At 33.7% G+C, this 18,779-nt stretch overlaps 1 protein-coding gene across 3 annotated transcripts in view; it reads left to right on the top strand.

The window, feature by feature from the left end:
- Nucleotides 1-11,050: 11,050 nt before the first annotated feature.
- LOC138941962 (cyclin-dependent kinase 4) overlaps nt 11,051-18,779 on the top strand; it is a 15,763-nt gene continuing 8,034 nt past the window's right edge. The window contains exon 1 of one of the 3 annotated variants that reach the window (XM_070311948.1): nt 11,051-11,106. The gene's annotated coding sequence lies outside the window, so the exon portion shown is untranslated. Of the gene's footprint in view, nt 11,107-15,113; nt 15,339-18,779 lie in introns of those variants that run through there. The other 2 variants (XM_070311947.1, XM_070311951.1) reach the window with 2 other exon arrangements.

Raw genomic sequence — 18,779 nt, 5'->3', positions numbered from 1 at the left:
AGATAAATATATATTTTTCAAAATAATTCACCAATATTGACATTGAACAATCTTTAAATATTTAGAAAGTTGATTAATTAATTGTCCATCTCCGCGGTGGAGTGGCATAAAAATTTAAATTTGACTTCTCAGATAAAAATGCAAATATATTGGAAAGCACAAAACATTGTAATAATAATAAGTTTATAAATCAATCTTCACTTTTAAAGGCAATAATTAATTTTGCTGGCTTTTTAGATAATCCATTCCACGCATAAAGTAACACGAAACCGCTCAAGTGATTGATTAATGTTCAATAGCAACAAATGCTATCGCGTTGCACATCTGATACACCTCGGTACAACTTCTTCGCTCTCGATTCACGATATAAAAACGCACATTGTCGAGCAAAGTTCACGAGGAGACAGTAGTCTCAATGAATTTTCTCACGAGAAATATAAATCCAACAATCCAGAGAAACTCGATCGCGATTTCTTCCGTCAAAATCCGACGACCGCAGAAGAGCCCAGAAGAGGATCGTTCGCGCTTTCCTCAGCGATCAATGTCTTGTCCAGAGGAATCTCAATGCGCGAAAAAGAAGAAGCATGCACCATCCGAGGTTCACTTTACGGTCGTTCACACGGCACTGGCTGAGGCTGAGGACGGTCATACGCACACGTCTCTCCCACTTTAGCTATGCCATAGCTACACCATGGCGCACTGTACACTGCTGCCGAGCGTGTACGTCACGTCTTGATATGGTTGCCTTCCACCATGCTCGACTATCTCTCTCCACCATTCGTACTCTACAGAATAATCCTTCCCCACTCCTATGAATTTCTCTCTCTCTTACTCCTGGTATATTCTATGGCAAAGCATGTCTATACCCTGCGCGAATACTATACAGGTTTCGTCCATATAGTCCGTGTCTCATGAGTTTTCTAAATCGAGGCAGGTAAGCTTTCAGCAACGACAGAGAAAAAGAAACAAAGAGTCGAGCTGAAACTGAACTTTCAACTTCAAAAGTGCTCCTGGCATTTCAAAATGACTTTTTTTTAACTCGACAGTTATTTTTATATAATCTCTCTCTCTCTCTCTCTTTAAGTTTTATATATACAAGAAATCAGAACCTTATCGTAAGATTGCGGCTTCAAAGTTTTTCTTCATTTAACATGCAAAATCATTATTAGAATAAATACAATAAATCGGATATAATACATATAATGCGGACTTTTATTTTATCAACAAAATAGATAGATTGTACGGGAGATAACAATTGATGACATCGAGCTTCTGTTATCTTTTTCGCAATATAATTAAAATAATAAAAATAATGGTAAAGTAGAATTATATAATATCGCCAATCATTTTTGTCGCGCATTATTTTAATCTTGCAACCGTCAACACCGAATCATTCTTCTCATCGTACAGATTTTTAATTACTGTAATTAAAAATTGCTAGGTGCTTCGAGCGCAACCTGCTGCTATATTGTTCCATGCTACATCGCATGCTTTAAAATTGGTCATTTCATTGACGTCTGTAATTGTCGAGAAAATGGAGTAAACAGTGGATGACATTTGATAATTTACTCTGATATACAGGCAGTTAATTATACAATCAGCAATAATTATCGTATAATTTTACAGTTTCTCCGTTAATATCGTGACATTTAATAATATTGTTTAACATGTACGTTAAATTATATTGACAATAATTATCGATACGATGTTGAATTTCTGTATACGTTATTTGTTTTTCTTTATATCTAAGAAATATTGTTGAGTATTGAAAGAATTACGCGGTTTTATAAATGCAAAGATTACCTATGATTTAACTGTGATTTACTGTGATTTAAATATATGCTTCTAAAAAGGCTAGTAAAATTTTACATTCTTTACATTTAACTGGATAATTAAGTAAACTGTTTTACGTAAAGTCGCACAACAGTGTGCAGTTAACGGGACTCCTTAGTGGCATCATGAGCATGACAATCTCATGCTTGCACTAAATTGTCACTAGCGTTTGTTCTTTCCTTCAATGTATTTAGGAAAACTGAAAGATAAAATCCTAAATAAGTCCTTGCATTTTTCTTTGACTTTATTAAAATAATTCCACCACGATGTAAACTAAATAATAATGCTTTCAATAAAACTTAAGAAACGAATAAGTAATAAGTAAAAGAATATATGATACTTATTGAAAAAAGATCTTGACGAAATATTATGCTGCACTATTTCTACGAATAATAATAGGAATATAATACATTTAACAATTATCGTGAGATTGATATAACAGTTACAATTAATATTTTGGTCCAGTACACTTGTACAATTCATCTCTTTTAATTTTATCACTGTATAAGATCTAGCAAATGCACGCGTCTCTTTCCTTCCTTTTCTCTCTCTCTTCGTATTTCGCTGTATTAATGAATATAACATAACTGAAAGAATTGGTCAGTGCGGTCTAACTGAATCTCGAAACCGTATTGTGCACGCACAAGCATATCTTTCTGTATTCAGAAAACGCAAGATGTACCGATGCCTTACTATTTTTTCCATTATTATGATAAATTGCGTGTCCATGTCCATTACTACGTTTTTTTACGCTTTAGAACAAATATTCATATTTCATTCGTATATGATTATTGTCACGCGATAAGCTAGAATTGCGTTTGTATATACACACATATACACACACACGCGCACAAAATTTAATAAAACTGTCAATTTCAATTAATAAATGCATAATTACTTAAATAATTATTTACAGCATGTTTACAGTTGAAATTGTTTTAATGTAAATGAGCATTAAGTCAAACTAAATATGCATGCTTTTTTGCGTTTATTATTTAAATTTTTGAATTTAATTTATCTCCAGAAAACAGTTTAAATTTCAACGTGTTTAAATATTTCGAACGGTTATTATCTGGCGATGCGGTAACTCGAAATGAACAGGAAGCGAAAGATAAAAGATGGATGATGCTACTCAAAAATATAGATAAATCAGAGCGAGATCTTTTTTATGAAGTTTTTAAGATGCCATATTATAGCAGCTGTCAAGGAATCTCAAAATAATTGAGGAATGCATCGGCGGATTCCTCGTAAAATTTTATAACCCGATGATTCTCAACCCTGTCCTTGATTCTTGCCAGTCATTTCGTAACAAGTATCGTTCCTTTTATCTATATTTTCGTTATATTTTTACTATGATAAAAATTTTTAATGCCGCTTAATAGTTTGTATAATTATATTATATTTTTAATTATTAAAAAAAAAATTAATTTTAATTATTTTAGAAGCAAAGAATGTGTATGTATGGGAATTACCGAGGAATATTACTTTCATATGCAGAATTAGCTAGCCTACTTTTCTAACTCGTTACTAATTTGTGAAAGCTTGACAGCTGTAAGACGTGCGCGCCACGTATGTACATACATACAAATACGTCATCTCATGTTTTCTGATAATTCTGCAACACATTCACTGCCAGACGATATGGATGGATACATGTATATTGCTATGCAGTTGCGTTTCTTTTTCCTTTCCTCTCTCAATGCAGCAAAAATGTAATGCATTCTTCGAAAAAATGTAAAAATATAATAGATTTTACATAAAAAAAGTATATATTGCAATAATTATACAGCACAAAATCTGTAATACGATTAAACAGGTTAGGTACGCTCATACAGCACTAAAGCTTGCAACAACATTGCTGCAACATTGTAATATTGCATATTGCAGTTTAATGTTGCAGAAATATTGCAAAGACATTATTTTACAATATAACTTTAGTAATGTTACAGCAACATTCCGAAAATATTACAAAAAAAGTATTCAATAATCGCTAGTTCATTCGTTTACCATTATGCGGCGCATGTTGCGCTATCCGCATTTAATTTTTAATCATGATGATTATATAAAGTTTACAAAGAGCGGCTAGTAAGATTAAAAAGATATAATAACTATTTTTGTTAATTTAAGTCGTATGATATGACGTTAATACAGGGGCTCAGACATTGGACTAAGAATTCTTTTAATAGTTTCCATTCTTATATAAAATCAAAAATTTGATAATAATTTTCTAATATGCAAGATACTTCAGATTTTAATAAATAGATTTTGAGATTATATAAAGACAAGAGAGATGTGAAAAAACTCGTTGTATGCGTAAATTCACCACAATCTTTTTGCATCCGGATATCTGAATATTTCGGATACAAAGAAATTGTGAATTTACGCAATTGCAAATTGAGTTTTTTCTTATTTCTCTTAGATATTCTCTGTCATTGAAGGAAGTCGAATGTGTACTGAAAAATTTACATTTTATAATTTCGTTATTATTATAATACAGAAAAGCTATATACACGCTAGATCCTGATTCTTATAGGCCTAATTTCTTATTATTTTTTTCATATGTTAAGGATATTATGTCGATAAATATACATAAAGCATTATTGCATATATATTATATTGCTATGTTGCTGCAATATTATATTGCAATATTTCTGTAGGCGGACATTTTACTGTTGCTGCAATATCATAACAACGTTGCAGCAACATTTCGCAATGTTTCTACAATATTGCAATCTTGCAGAAAAATGTTGCTGCAATGTTATTGCAATCTTGCGGTGCTGTATGGGTGGGGTCAAGTTTTGAATGATTTAAAAATATTTATTTTTACTACAGCAGGAAAATATTTTCTCTCTATCAGTAATCAGGATTCATTTATCGATTGATCTCACGTATCGGCACACCCGTTTGCTATATGAGCTACTTATACGGCCTTTAGCAGAATTGTCCGCATTGCAATACACGGCGCATGAAGAATTAAAACTGCATTTCTATGTAACGGGTAGCCCCCTAATAGCCAAGTATGCATGAAATTATACTCGGTCAGTAACTGACTCTCATCCGGAAAGGAAAGATAAAATAAGAGAGAATTATCTTTTCGAATTATTTATTCTTTTAGGAATAGAATTTTGCTGATACTTACTAAATATATTTACTCATGTTGTTATATTTAAATTATTCTTATTTATTATATTATTATTGTTAAAAGCCATATATTTAGATATACTATTCTATTTAATTTCATGAGATGAAAATATATATATAATCTCTCTTACTATTTAATTATTTTTATTATCTATTAATATTCATTAATAGTGTATTATCTATTAATTTAGTTATATATATATAATAATTATTAATGTCTATTAATATAGTTATTAATAGCGTAGTCTATTAATTTATTTATATATAATAATTATTAATATCTATTAACACATTTTATGCACATAACATACACGTACGCTATAATTAAGTAATAAAAATATATTAGTTAATCATACTGCACTGTTTTTAATACAATCTAAGTCAAAATATCTAGATATTTAATTATTTTTTTATTTACATATATATATACTTTAATTTAAATGCAGATTTTATTATTATTTGCTGCTGGTAATAAGTTTGTTTAGTCTTGATCATAAGTTGATAATATTAAAAAAGATGTATATGCGTCATTATTTGTTTCAAATTAAGCAAATAAATACAAATTAACACAATTTTCATTTTTTGATTGTAACTTGATATAATTATCATATCTAGTATAATATATGTCACATATATTACACACGTCCCAAATGATAACTTGTACTTTTGTATCGATGGATAACTACTATCGATGGATGTGTTTATTAAACATATGACTTGTAGATATGTTTTTTAAGCATATATAACATAATAAACTATGTATTAATTGCAGGTGTACTTGATAAATATGTTTATAGAGAGAAATATTTATTTTATCCTACTAGTTTTGCCATAAGAACGTTCTACAAAATTTAAATAAAATATAATTTTTATATTTAATCAATATTTAGGCAAAGATTTTTTAAAAATAAGCTTCTTGATACTTCATCAAATTTTAATCAAAAATTATAATATTACATATAATAACTATAATGAATAAACAATCCTATTTTATAAATTGTAGAATAATCATTAAATGAACTAGTTTGCAAAAACAATGTGATAAATTATAAAAAATTCGTCGGGCGTCCAGAAACTTATTAAGTACGTCAGTCGAAGCGGGAGGAGCATAAATGATGTTATCGTCTGCATCAAGCGTACAATTACTGTCGTCGTTTTAAGCGTGTCGTCGGTGATAGCCAAAACGAGCATCCGGACGTGGTACTTGGAGACGAAAACAAGAAAACAAGACAAATGCAAGAGAAGCAACCGGACGAAGCTGTCGTGTTAAAAAAAAAAAAAAAAGAAATAAAAAGAGGCAGAAAGTAACTTGTGGAAGAGCGCAATCTTGTTGGACGCTGATAATTAGTGGCCTCTAAGATGAAACCAAGTTCAAAAGACAAAGTATATATTGTGTTAATTGAATGATAAAATCGGAAAGAATTTATTAAAGTATGTGTTTTACACTATTGTCTTTATTTTATAAAATATATTAAATACTCTATAAAATGTCGATTATAATATCATTTTTTTAAAGTTTATTTCAATTCCTCGTATCGTCTAAATAGAATTAAAAATATCTTTGCAAAATTACGTCACAAAGCTGTCAAATGTATTGTAAGAATAGAAATCTTATAGTCTTCGCTATTTATTTCTTCGACAATTTGTATGATGCTTTCTCTTAATCATAATATATATATATATATATATAAATTCTTCTCAAGATTTAATTTTTTTAAATTAATTCGTCAATCATTATGGACATTTAATACTATTTCATCCGTCAGCTTTCATCTTAAATGATATATGAATTTTGTAAATTAATATACATATCTTTCCTGATATAATATAATAAAATTGGAACGCAGAATCATCGACAAATAATCTCGTTGCCAAGATATCCGTGATGTTTCCGACAAACATAATTCGACTAGCATACCCTCCTTCCGAAAAGCCACATTCCGACACGTCCAACCCTAAACGTCGACCAACCCCGATACCCTTCTAGGAACAACTGCATGGATACAATCTACGAGCTGAAGAACGACGCAGTAAACGAGAGAAAAAAAAAATCGCGCTGGTAAAAAAAAAAAGATCTGAATCAGACACAAAATTCGTCATAACTGTCCGCGAGGGTGCAACGAACTAACCGGGCATCGGGATGACATGGGTATGGGACATTCCTTCACCGTCCCCGTTAATTGGCACTTTCATCCGCAAAACTGGTCGTTCGTGAGTCTCGGGGACCAACGTCAAGAATAGTCTCCGCACCGGATCGATCGCGGATCCCTCTCCTTCCTTAGTCGCTTTTGTACAAAATCCGATCGTATTGTGGGATTATCGATTAGTGCCTCCTTTTCTTTTCGCCGTCTCCTCTCTCTCGTTACCTTCCTGGCGCTCTGCTTCTGATCCTAGAACTATGCACCAGAATGCCTCCGACCTCACCAAACTAGACGCCGAACTGGTTTTTGTCCAATTTAGATACCCCATTGTTCGGCTCGCGTTGGAATGAAAATAGAGGAACTACTAATAGCGCCCTATTCGTGTACGTTGCATAGAAAAACACCGGCAGTATCAACGAGGACGCTCAATTCTCCTGTCAAGTCGATAGGCAAAATGAATTTTAAAAGTGACGCTAAAAGAGTAAACAATGGAAGCGTAATAAAACATTTCTCGATTTCACGAGATGACATTCCGCTCTTTATTGAACCCTAAAATACGAATATTTCTATTTTATCGTGCTTTAGCTTTTCATCAATATTCACGTCTGACTCGTATTTTTTAGATGATTCTAAACAATTGACCAAGTTTTAAATTGTATATAAAATTAAGATACAAATGATACTGTATTTTAGAATTGCGCTGTGCGCGAAAATAATGTTTCAATTTAACTGCGATATGCATACAGAAGTGTTAGTGCGACATCGCAACGCATCGATAAAAAACTTAAGTGTATATCGGATCGTGTGTCCAGGACTGCATACAGTCAATTTATTTTGTGCTTTCTCTGTCTCTCTCGAGGACAGTACCACGCCGAAATGCCATGAAAGAAGCTCTATAAGCAACCAGGTGTAAACGGCTTCCAGGTGTTCTTAATGCAACGTCGAGACAGTCCTCCAACATTATCTTCTTTTTTTTTTTTTTTAATTATTTCTATATATTTATATTATCTTTTTGATTATATCTTTCGCACGATCATACATCGTCTATACATGCACAATTCTCCGCTAATACAGATATATAAATAATTATAATTTCTTCGATTTTTTAATGAAACTAACAAAATTAAAGAAATTAGATGATAAGATTTATTTAATGATAATGATTTAAATCTCGCTCGAGGGTTAAATCAAAAATTAATTCTTTGCAAAGATCAGAAATACATATGTACAATAGATCCACATTCCATACATTATATGATATTTCCAGGATCGAGAGAGAGAGAGAGAGAGAGAGAGAGAGAGAGAGATATCCACAAGTATAAAATGTGTGTTCCGACTGTGACTTTCGAGCAGCTTAAATAACTTGACGAGAGAATTTATATTTAACGTTCGTGACTGAAACAAAAAAATTGCTACTTTGTCGATGCATCAGATTCTCGTTAAATAGCACATAACGGAACTCTTAGAACCCCTTTCTATTTTTAAGGTCGCCGTATTTTTTTCCATGAAATGAGCCGCGACATTGATTTTTAGAAAGCACATCTCGTAATTCTTGTTGCTTTAATTATCTTACGATCTTAGTAATAAATAAAAAAGCTTTTGTCTCTCGTATTTTTATTGATGCAAGAGTAAATCTAAGATCGCACAAAATGGATAAAAATTTATTAGTTGGGTATGTAATCTTAAATAAGTAGCATAAAATATATATCGATAATAAGAAAAAAAGAAAGATAAAAATAATCTTGACGATAATGCGATTTATAAAAATTAATCACCTCTCTAGATTTATATCTACGGAATCGCATCAAGTACAGAGTAACTCGTTAAGCGGCAATAGTGGTCATTGATTCGTATGTCATCTGGCTTGCAGTATGCGTCAATGCGTTAGATACTTATATAGAAAACGAGCGAGTTAAATGCATGCATCACTGCATGCATTCGTCACGCAGGATAATTCTGCGCAAGCTATTTGAATAACTAGTGACGAGCATAAAAAATCTCCTAATCATCAGTCTATATATATACATATAGACTGTTAGTCATTTATAGAAGGAAAATAATTTTCCCTAGAATTTGTATATTCTTTCTTTATTTTAAGATATAAAATATAATAATATATAAAATATAAGATATAAAATAAAATAAAAATAATAAAATATACAAGCTTTATAAAATTTATTTAGTAACAAAATAATTTAAATAATATTTTATATCTTAAAATAGAAAAAGAATACAAATACTAGGGAAAATTATTTTCATTATATATATATATATATATATATATATCAATATATTAGGTGTACAACTTTGCTTCCGCCGTTTTACTATAGATGGCTTTAGCGGTAGTAAGTAGTGGTCGAAATAAATAGATCATAGATGTCATGCAATAAACTTGGGCATCTGTCAACATAACCCCATGGAAACATTAGTCGATTTGTGTCTGCATTATAAAGTTATTCTCGATTGAAAATGTCAGTTTACGAGCCAAATTCTCGTCATTTGCGGGAGGTTTTAATTTTCTGCTTCAATATGAAGAAATCTGCGGCTGAGGCTCATCGAATGCTCTCAAATACTTATGGTGAAGCCGCTATTAGTGAAAGAACGTGTCGTGAGTGGTTTCAACGCTTCAAGAACGATGATTTTCACGTCGAAGACCGGCATAGCGGTGGAAGAGAGAAGGTTATCGAAGATGCAGAATTGGAGGCAGTACTTAATGAAGATTCGAGTCAAAGTCAAAAAGAATTGGCACGATCATTGGGAGTGACTCAACGAGCAATTTCAAAATGTATAACCAGTTTTTTACAATAAAGCCTCGAATTTCGGGAAAAAAACGGCGGAAGCAAAGTTGTACACCTAATAATTTTAATTTAATGATTTTTAAATAATATTAAAACGCACGTATATTAAAATATGTTTTTATTATGTTATATTTACTAGTAATATTTTCAAATATACCAAATTTGTTGTGTAAGAGATTATAGATATTTTTATGTATGTAAAAAAATCGTCAATTTTTTTTTAAATTTTATTTGTAAAGAAAAATGAAACTATATTTGGCAATTGAATGAGATCATAAGAAGTCAGATGTATATTTAGGTCAATCGATAATACGACGCGTATCAAATTCCTTAACCCTATACCTTCGACGCTCTGGCCCTTACTATACTACGAATTCCGATCACGCATTGACAATGAAACACGACATACTTTTCTACGCCGGAAATCTAAACGCAAGTAAGAAAAGTCAATAGAAATACACACAGAGGTCGTATCTTACACGCATACTTTACGATGCAGTTTTCCCATGTCGTAAAATGCATATATTAGTGCAGAAGAAACGATCAAAGTGTTCTGAAATTCCAGGACTGAAGGAGCCCTTGCCAGAAAATTGATGCCAGACAATTTTATATATGAGCAACGCGTCTTATTTTGCACACACGTTTCTATTATTTTATCATCATTGTATATATTAGCATAAAATAAAACACTTGTGTTTTCAAAATTTTCGAATTCAATACTCGCGTACTCAACATACTTGGCCTGTATGTTTGAAGATAGAATCGGGCGCGGGAAATAGCTACGGTCCTGATGTCACACCATGCCCTGTAAAGGGCCCGGCGAACGCCGGGCCCACTCCTGGGCCGGCCGCCAGAGCCTCCCGGCCCATTCCATTCCGGACCCGTAGTCGTTTCTCGCGTGCATCGCCCGACGAAGGAAGCATTCCATTCATTGTTTGGGAACGCGCGACGCACTCGTTGCCGCGAGTAGGAGGAAAGAGACCGACCCGGGGCCACTTCCCCGCGAAGAGAAGGACAGGGCGCCGCGACGGCGCCGTTTTCGTGACGACGGCGACGACGGTCCGTGATGACAATCGACGAATCCACCAGGAACATCGTCCTGCGAACGCGTCCAGCACCAAGCACGTGGTCCTGCATTATTTTGTCTGGGCCGCTACTCGAAACGCATCCGGGGATGCAGTGAGGCTGCACTGGTGCGTTCTTTTGTTTATCTCACTTTTCTTCTTCTTTTCTTCTTTTTACCGCTGTTTCGTCTGGAGGTTCACCTCCCGCGGCACACACATCGTCGCTTTAATTCGTAAAAATTTATTGAACTCGGGATCGATCCAGAATATCGATTGAGAAATTCCGCTCGCGTGCATCGCGGAGATGTAGAGATAATATATATATATACGCTCGGCGTGTTATCTCGGGTTTCGGTACGAGATAGAATATTGGGTGTCTGTAAATACAACGGGTTGATTAAGAGGTTTATCACGTGTTTGTGCTACTGATAAAGAGACGAGTGGTTAGAATGGTAAAACATTTAGTGAGATGCCTGCCCTAACATGACGGCGCCACAAGCTGCTTCAAGAATCTTATATTTATAATTTTATAATAAACCCTTTTATATATCCACAGATTGTCATTTTGTAATAAAATTGAGAGCGATAATTAAATTTTATGTCTTACATAGTCTGGGTGATTACGCAAGTATTACAATACAAAAATTTTATTCCGTTGAAAAAATATTTATCTCAAGATCTTTATATCAGTGTAATCACGATATGAGAGAGACAGAGAGAGAGAGAGAGAGAGATTCAACAGTTACAAATTATCTTTAGATTATGATATTAGACTATCTCTATATTAATTTCTTCATATATTTCTCTCTCTCTTTCTCTCTCTCTTTCCCTTTTTATGTGTATGCGATTGAAAATTATGTACAAGTTTTTCGTATAGCAGCATCACATGTGTAGGATCTTTATTACATTATCAGCAAAGTAGATTGCGGGGTTCGTAACCGACCGTCATCTCAACTGTCTTCATTTCCAAAGCGCATAACCACCGCGCATCCTCCGCATGCTAACGCGGCTGTTGAACTCCCCGGTCTTACTTTGTATATACATGTATAAGATATCGTCTTTAAATCGTCCAGCAGCCCGCGCGTGTATTGCCATATATATATGTATGCAACGAGAAATATTTCATAAGAAATTATCTTGAGAGAACAGATTGCTCTAGAATAGCTTCTCTCGCAGGATCACTCGCAGAACGATCTCACCTTCGAAAGGATTCTCATTTCTCAAAAACGTGACATGATTATGCATTCGCGAATCGCGATTTTTACGACACGTGTAGATGTTGAAATAACGAAGGGTCCTTGGTTGTTTCGCGATCGCCGTGAGACCGTGCTTCCTTTACTCGTGGGTGATAGTGTCAAGTGCGGATGACGAATGTGTAATGTTAATTTTTCTGGGAATATGCATGTGGCATGTCGATACTAATGTTACGTACGTCGGTATGACGATACGTTAGGTTTTATGACAAATAGGTCAATTCCAATTCTTTAGTACACTATTAACATATCGCGCAAAGGAATATAAAAGTTATCGTAAGTGATTTTCTATTTAATACACAATGACGGATTTTAAAAGAAATTATGAAAGAAATATTAACGATATATATATATATATATATACAGGGTGTAACAGAGCGCCCGTATCAGCAGTTTTTTGAGGAAACAAGGCATTTTCGTGAAAAATGTTTCATGCAAAAGTCGTAGAGCTCTAAGTGGCGCATTATATAATAATATTAGTATGACCTTCAATAGCACCGTCAAGGTCATATAAAAATCAGTTTGAATTTTTTAAATGGAACCCCCTATTTTTCATTACATATTCTTGTAGCTTACCTCAGCATGCTTTCCAAAACACTATAATAAAGTATTTTTCCATTAACAAGTACTTTTTGAGTTATTTTATATTTTAATCTGACATATTTTGATATAAAAATTTAAATATCTCGTAAAATATTTAGTTTTCGATAATCTTACCGTAATACTTTTATATACAGAATAATGAGACAAATCAATTAGTGTAAAAAAATAATTGTTTTTAAGAAAATTATTTACAATGTTTTTTTTTTTTTGCACTAATTGATTTGTCTCATTATTCTGTACATAAAAGTATTACGGTAAGATTATCGAAAACTAAATATTTAATTTTTTTATACGAAAATGTGTCAGATTAAAATATAAAATAATTCAAAAAGTATTTAATGAAAAGATACTTTATTATAGTGTTTTGGAAAGCTCTCGAGGTAAGTTACAAGAATATGTAATGAAAAATAGAGGGTTCCATTTAAAAAATTCAAACTGATTTTTATATGACTTCGACGATGCAATTCAAGGTCATACTAATATTATTATATAATGCGCCACTTAGAGCTCTACAACTTTTGCATGAAACATTTTTCACGAAAATGTGTTGTTTCCTCAAAAAAAACTGCTGATACGGTCGCTCTGTTACACACCCTGTATATATAAAACAATATTCTCGACAAAAAGTGATCAAGTTTCCATTATCTCTTCTTTTTAAATATCAAGCAGCAAGTAATTGTACAATAAAAAAAATGATTACTTATCATTATACAATGACAATATAATAAACAATTGCTTTGATCAATCAATCGATGTGCAAATATCGCGATATATTTCTTTTTCATTCGCTAGAGCCAAATATCTAATCGAGTTTATTTAATATAATAAATTTAATATTATTTATTTAATAATCGTATTTAATATTATTTAATAGTAGTAAATAGTAAACATTATTTATTTAAAAACGTAATTAATATTATTGTATTTCGTGGCTTTCTAACTACACTTTCCACGTTTATCTCGATTTTCTGCTTCTTAATGACAAAAAGTTTCTCTTTCTATCATTTTAGAAAACATTATATACGTGATACATAATGCAGTTTCATCTAATAGGAAAGAGAAAAAGAAACCATCTTTCAAATTATAAATTAATAAGTTAATAACAACGTATCATCATCGGCATGATAAATCGAAACAATGATGATACATTAGATACAATCACCGGCAAATCCATTAAGCATTTCAAATCACCAATGTATCTATAGAAAATAATATTTGCATATACTTGGCAGAATTTTACCGTCATTCGCGGAAAAATAAGATACTCATGATCCGGCAGTGAATAAATATATAGATTCCCACGCTAATAACATCTATAATCGTCATGTATATGATAGTGGAAAATTACTATTTTCTGATACATCTCTAAATGTATGTGGAGGAAACATAGATTCCACATTAAATATGTTCGATAATATCAGTTGATTCGTGTGTAATAATATCGCATGAATGCATAATAAACTACCGTAAAACCCGACTTGATATGACATGAGATTACGCACTGGAAAATATAGATCAATTAAATCTTTGTTTTTGCTTCATGTTATCTAGACGGATTGATCGAAGAAAAATCGACATTTTATAATATATATGTAGTTTGCTCGATATATTAGCATAGTATAAACAATTTTTTTAAACAAATTGCTATTCATATTGTAATCTTTTAGAGTTTACGCAATTCAACTTTTTTATCTGTTATATATTTCCTGATTGCGTCATATATTATTTGATAACAACACATACTTATATCTATGCGCAGGCCATTATAAATAAGAATTTTTAATTAACATCGAGCGCGTTCAAGCGTTCGATTAATTTATTTTTATTGATATTTATTTATGCATAATTTTCACGAGGCTTTCTTAAAATATGTCGCACTTTCATTATTATAATTTTAGAATTCTCACGGCAAGAGAAAATAATACTGAAAACATTTGCCAAATATATGACAATGGCTTCGTTATTGAAGAAAGCCGAAGTTTCCATCTAGAATCTAAAATTCCACGTGCAGTTTCTTAGAAGAGAATCCAATAACGCCCAATAGCTTGGACGCCGTCCAAGGAATCCGTCAAGTTCAATCGTATGACGCGTTTACTCCAGAATTTAGCTGATTGAGCGCCATGAATCACATTCCTCTATCAAAGACCAGGTAGTGCACGCGAAAGCGTCATGCGCTTCCGCGAACGTACATAACTCTGTGGGAAATCGTAATCTCACTCAGCGCGTCCGTTCATATAAACGCCGGTTGTATCGCGTGCGGCCATTCAGTAACTCCAACGAGCCACCGTATACATCGAGATCCGGGTCTCGGTCCCTCCAAAACACGAGACTCTCTGGATCTCCGGAACGTTCGGCGTGCCTTCCCTTTCTCTCCCATCGGCCAGCCGCTCTCTTCCCAAACTAGGATTACACGAGAGATGACGAAAAATTACATGTACTCCGCCGTCTATTTAAACGACTCTCGGCGCGTCCGCTTTTACAGATCGCCACTGCAGACATAAACATGTAAGTACAATACATATGCGTGGGCGAATATTGATTTTGTTTCCTCTTCAGTATCGCGAGTTTGCTCTCTGTCTCTGTTGGTGAATTTTTATTTATTTAGAATAAAAAGGCAACATTTTTTTAATTAGATCTTATTATCGGAGAAGCTAGATTGCTATTGTACAATTTATTATTATTAACGGAAAAAGCATAAATCTTACATATATTTGAAGAACTTACTAATAATTAATAGTTCAATTAATTATTAATGTTTAATTATTAATAATTTTAATTATTATTAATATTTAATATTCAATAATTATTAATAATAATTAATAATTAATATAATTTAATTTATTAAATTGTTTTTCCTCAAATATTAAAGAAATTGAATTGATTAGTTCTTTTTAGTGTTGCGAGCGTTTATATATCATAGCAGATAAACTGTTAAAGACACACCAATTCTTTTCGCATGGCGCTTATCTATTTACATTCTAATTTTTAATCTCGTTATATCTCATATCTTAATATATTTCTCCTTATGGCTTATCTATTATATACATATATAATATGATATGTTAGACAGACGAAAAGCAGACTATGGATCGATAATGCGCAGACATCAACCGGTTTTGTACATCAGTGTATATATATATATATATATATATATATATATATATATATATATATATATACAATATATATTTGTAATTAACGTAACGAATAACATAACGGCAATTAGAAAATTTCAGATTAAACTTTGCGCCTTTATTATTTATTCATCGCAAAAAGATTCAAAACCCATCATCTTCACTTATCAATTACATGAATCCTCGTGTTTGTTCGCGAAAGACGATGTGTCTATAAATAGCATCGTGTGTCAACATAATTCCTCCCGTATATGCGCGATTCAAGTATATTAGTATTCTACAAGCATTTAGTTACATTCATTCTAATCGCTTAATTAAATTACGCTTCGATTGCCCAAATAAAGATAGATGTATTGATGTACGATGATTATAATCTTTATCACTTTCGAGCATTAATTTTAACAATGTTAGCAGCTTGGAGAAATACTTCAATATGTGTATGTGTGTGTGTCGTGAATATTTTTGAAACTTAAAAAAGAAGTTGAGCCTCGACTGTTGAGGGAGAAAGAATATCGAGTAAAATGAAACCCACTCCAAGTGCAAGGATCTTGAAAGCTATCCCCTCTTTCCGGGGACGACGGGGTGCGCTTTACTCTTCAATAATCCGAGCGTGGCTCGAGCTTGGGAAATAAGACGGCAGCTGCAGAAGCAGAAGCCGCAGCTCCGCGTACATATATACATATACATAATACACGCGGCGCGAACAATCCCTTGACGAACCGGCCAACGGCCAGCCCGCTCGAGGGCCCGCCGTCAACTGATCGGATCCGAATTGAAGCCGACGCGTCGTGGCGTCGTGCCTCGATCGTTCTACGGCCTGATCCACAGCATCGTACGTCTGGCATCTCGTGCCGCCTATCGCCGGATACAGCCTGACGATTCGTCGGCCGCGGCTGCGAGCGGCGAACGGTCCGGTGTGTGCGTGACGTGTCGTCGCCTCCTGTGTGCGCGGATCATAATCCCCGTTGTGTCTCGCGCGAGTGCTTACGAGCGAGTGCGTATACGCGCCGGGGCATTCGTTAATACCGTTTCCGGCGCGCGCGGAGCCGTGCACACAGTTTCGGTTGTGTTGTCTGTCTCGCGCGTTGTCCGTCCGCTCTCGTCGCTCGTCTCGTCGTCTCTCGCGTACGCTCGTCATCGTCATCGTCATCATCATCATCATTGTTATCATCATCATCATCATCATCATCATCATCATCATCATCATCATCATCATCATCATCATCATCAGCATCATTATCATCATCATCATCATCATCATCATCATCATCATCATCATCATCATCATCATCATCATCATCATCATCATCATCATTATCTATTTCTTCTTCTTCCTTCTTCTCTTCTTCGGCGTCGCGGATTCCCGCTGTTCCGCTCCTCTCGCGGGAGGTCAGCACCTTAGCATCGGTAGGTAGGTAGGTAGGTAGATAGATAGATAGATAAATGCGGAATGTGGGATTCGGGGTTGCTTGGATGCTGCGGACTCGTCGAGAGAGACCGCGGGCCTCCCATTACCTTTCGAAAGGAGAGCTCGCGGTGAAATATGAGCGGCCGGTTTCGATATAGTTTTTCTTCTCTTTGTGTTAGCGGCCAACGCGGGGGATCCACCGTGTGTCTCGCGTCTCGTGAAATCGCCAGCTCGAAATCTGCGCGACGATTGAGGATTCGATGAAAAAGTCTCGCGCGTAAGAGAATCGGAACTATCTTCGATGGGTCCCCCTCCCCCCCCCCCTCCCCATCGTTGACGAGCTCGCGTCGTGTTTAGATTGTTTCTAGATTCTCAGTCGACGAAACGACAATTCGAATGTAAAGTTAGGTTTCCTGTTAAGTAACGAGGACTTTAACGCATGGATAATCCGGCGGTCTCTTTTTATCACGAGTGAAAAAAAAAAATGTGTTTTTCTACAGATCAAAGTATTTTCCGAATGAATTCCTTCGCGTAAATTGCAAAAATTATGAAAACGGTATTTATATTTGAACATTAGATTTCTATGTGTAATTATTTCTTTTTACAGCTACTTTCATATAGCTTTAAATGTTATATCTTAATATTTAATTATTTATATTTTAATATTTAAATCTCTCTCTTATATATATATATATTTTTTTTTAATATTTCCTAAAAAAATATAAACTGAACTATTTTCGTCTTATTTATATCGAATACTCTCGGTTTGTATTTTGTACCATTTTGTATCATATTCACGTCACAATTGTAATAATATTAAAAATATGGCGAATTTTTAAGAAAGAAAATATCCAAAATTTAAAGAATAATTTGAACCTGGCGCGTTAAAGTTAACGCGATTGTTTTCATCTATCGCCGAATATATTTGATAATGTTTATCGCGTGAGAAATATGCATTTCGACGGGGATAGCGTATCTTTGAAAAATTGCGTTTATTACGCGTCTCTTGTTTACGAAAGGTGTGCATAGACAGTACGTAAAAAGTCACGTGACCGTTAGAACATGATGTTTCTGAAACAACAGCATCCTGTCGCGTAGATAGAAATTTCGAAATAATGTGTAAATAATGTGTAAAGATGATTTTTAAACGGCGTGTTATATATTTTGGATTTTAATTCATTACTTAATGTTTATAAGAAAAAGGTAATGCATTGACGAATTAATAAAGGAATTAATCGACAACGGGACAAGTATTATATACAGGGTGTATCTGAAATGATTCACTAAACTTTAAGAGCGTATTCTAGAAGTCAAAATAAGACTTTTATTTCTTATGAACATGGATCCGCAAATGAACCACCCTCTGATCTTGGCAAATAGTACTCTGCGTTGATACCACTGCTT

Source organism: Polyergus mexicanus, unplaced genomic scaffold (genome assembly GCF_030449975.1).
Source record: "Polyergus mexicanus isolate NDT 795.1 unplaced genomic scaffold, iyPolMexi1.0 SCAF_21, whole genome shotgun sequence".
NCBI classification, from domain to species: Eukaryota; Metazoa; Arthropoda; class Insecta; order Hymenoptera; family Formicidae; genus Polyergus; species Polyergus mexicanus.
The sequence above is the reverse complement of the archived record's forward strand: the minus strand, read 5'-3'. Positions and strand labels throughout refer to the sequence as shown.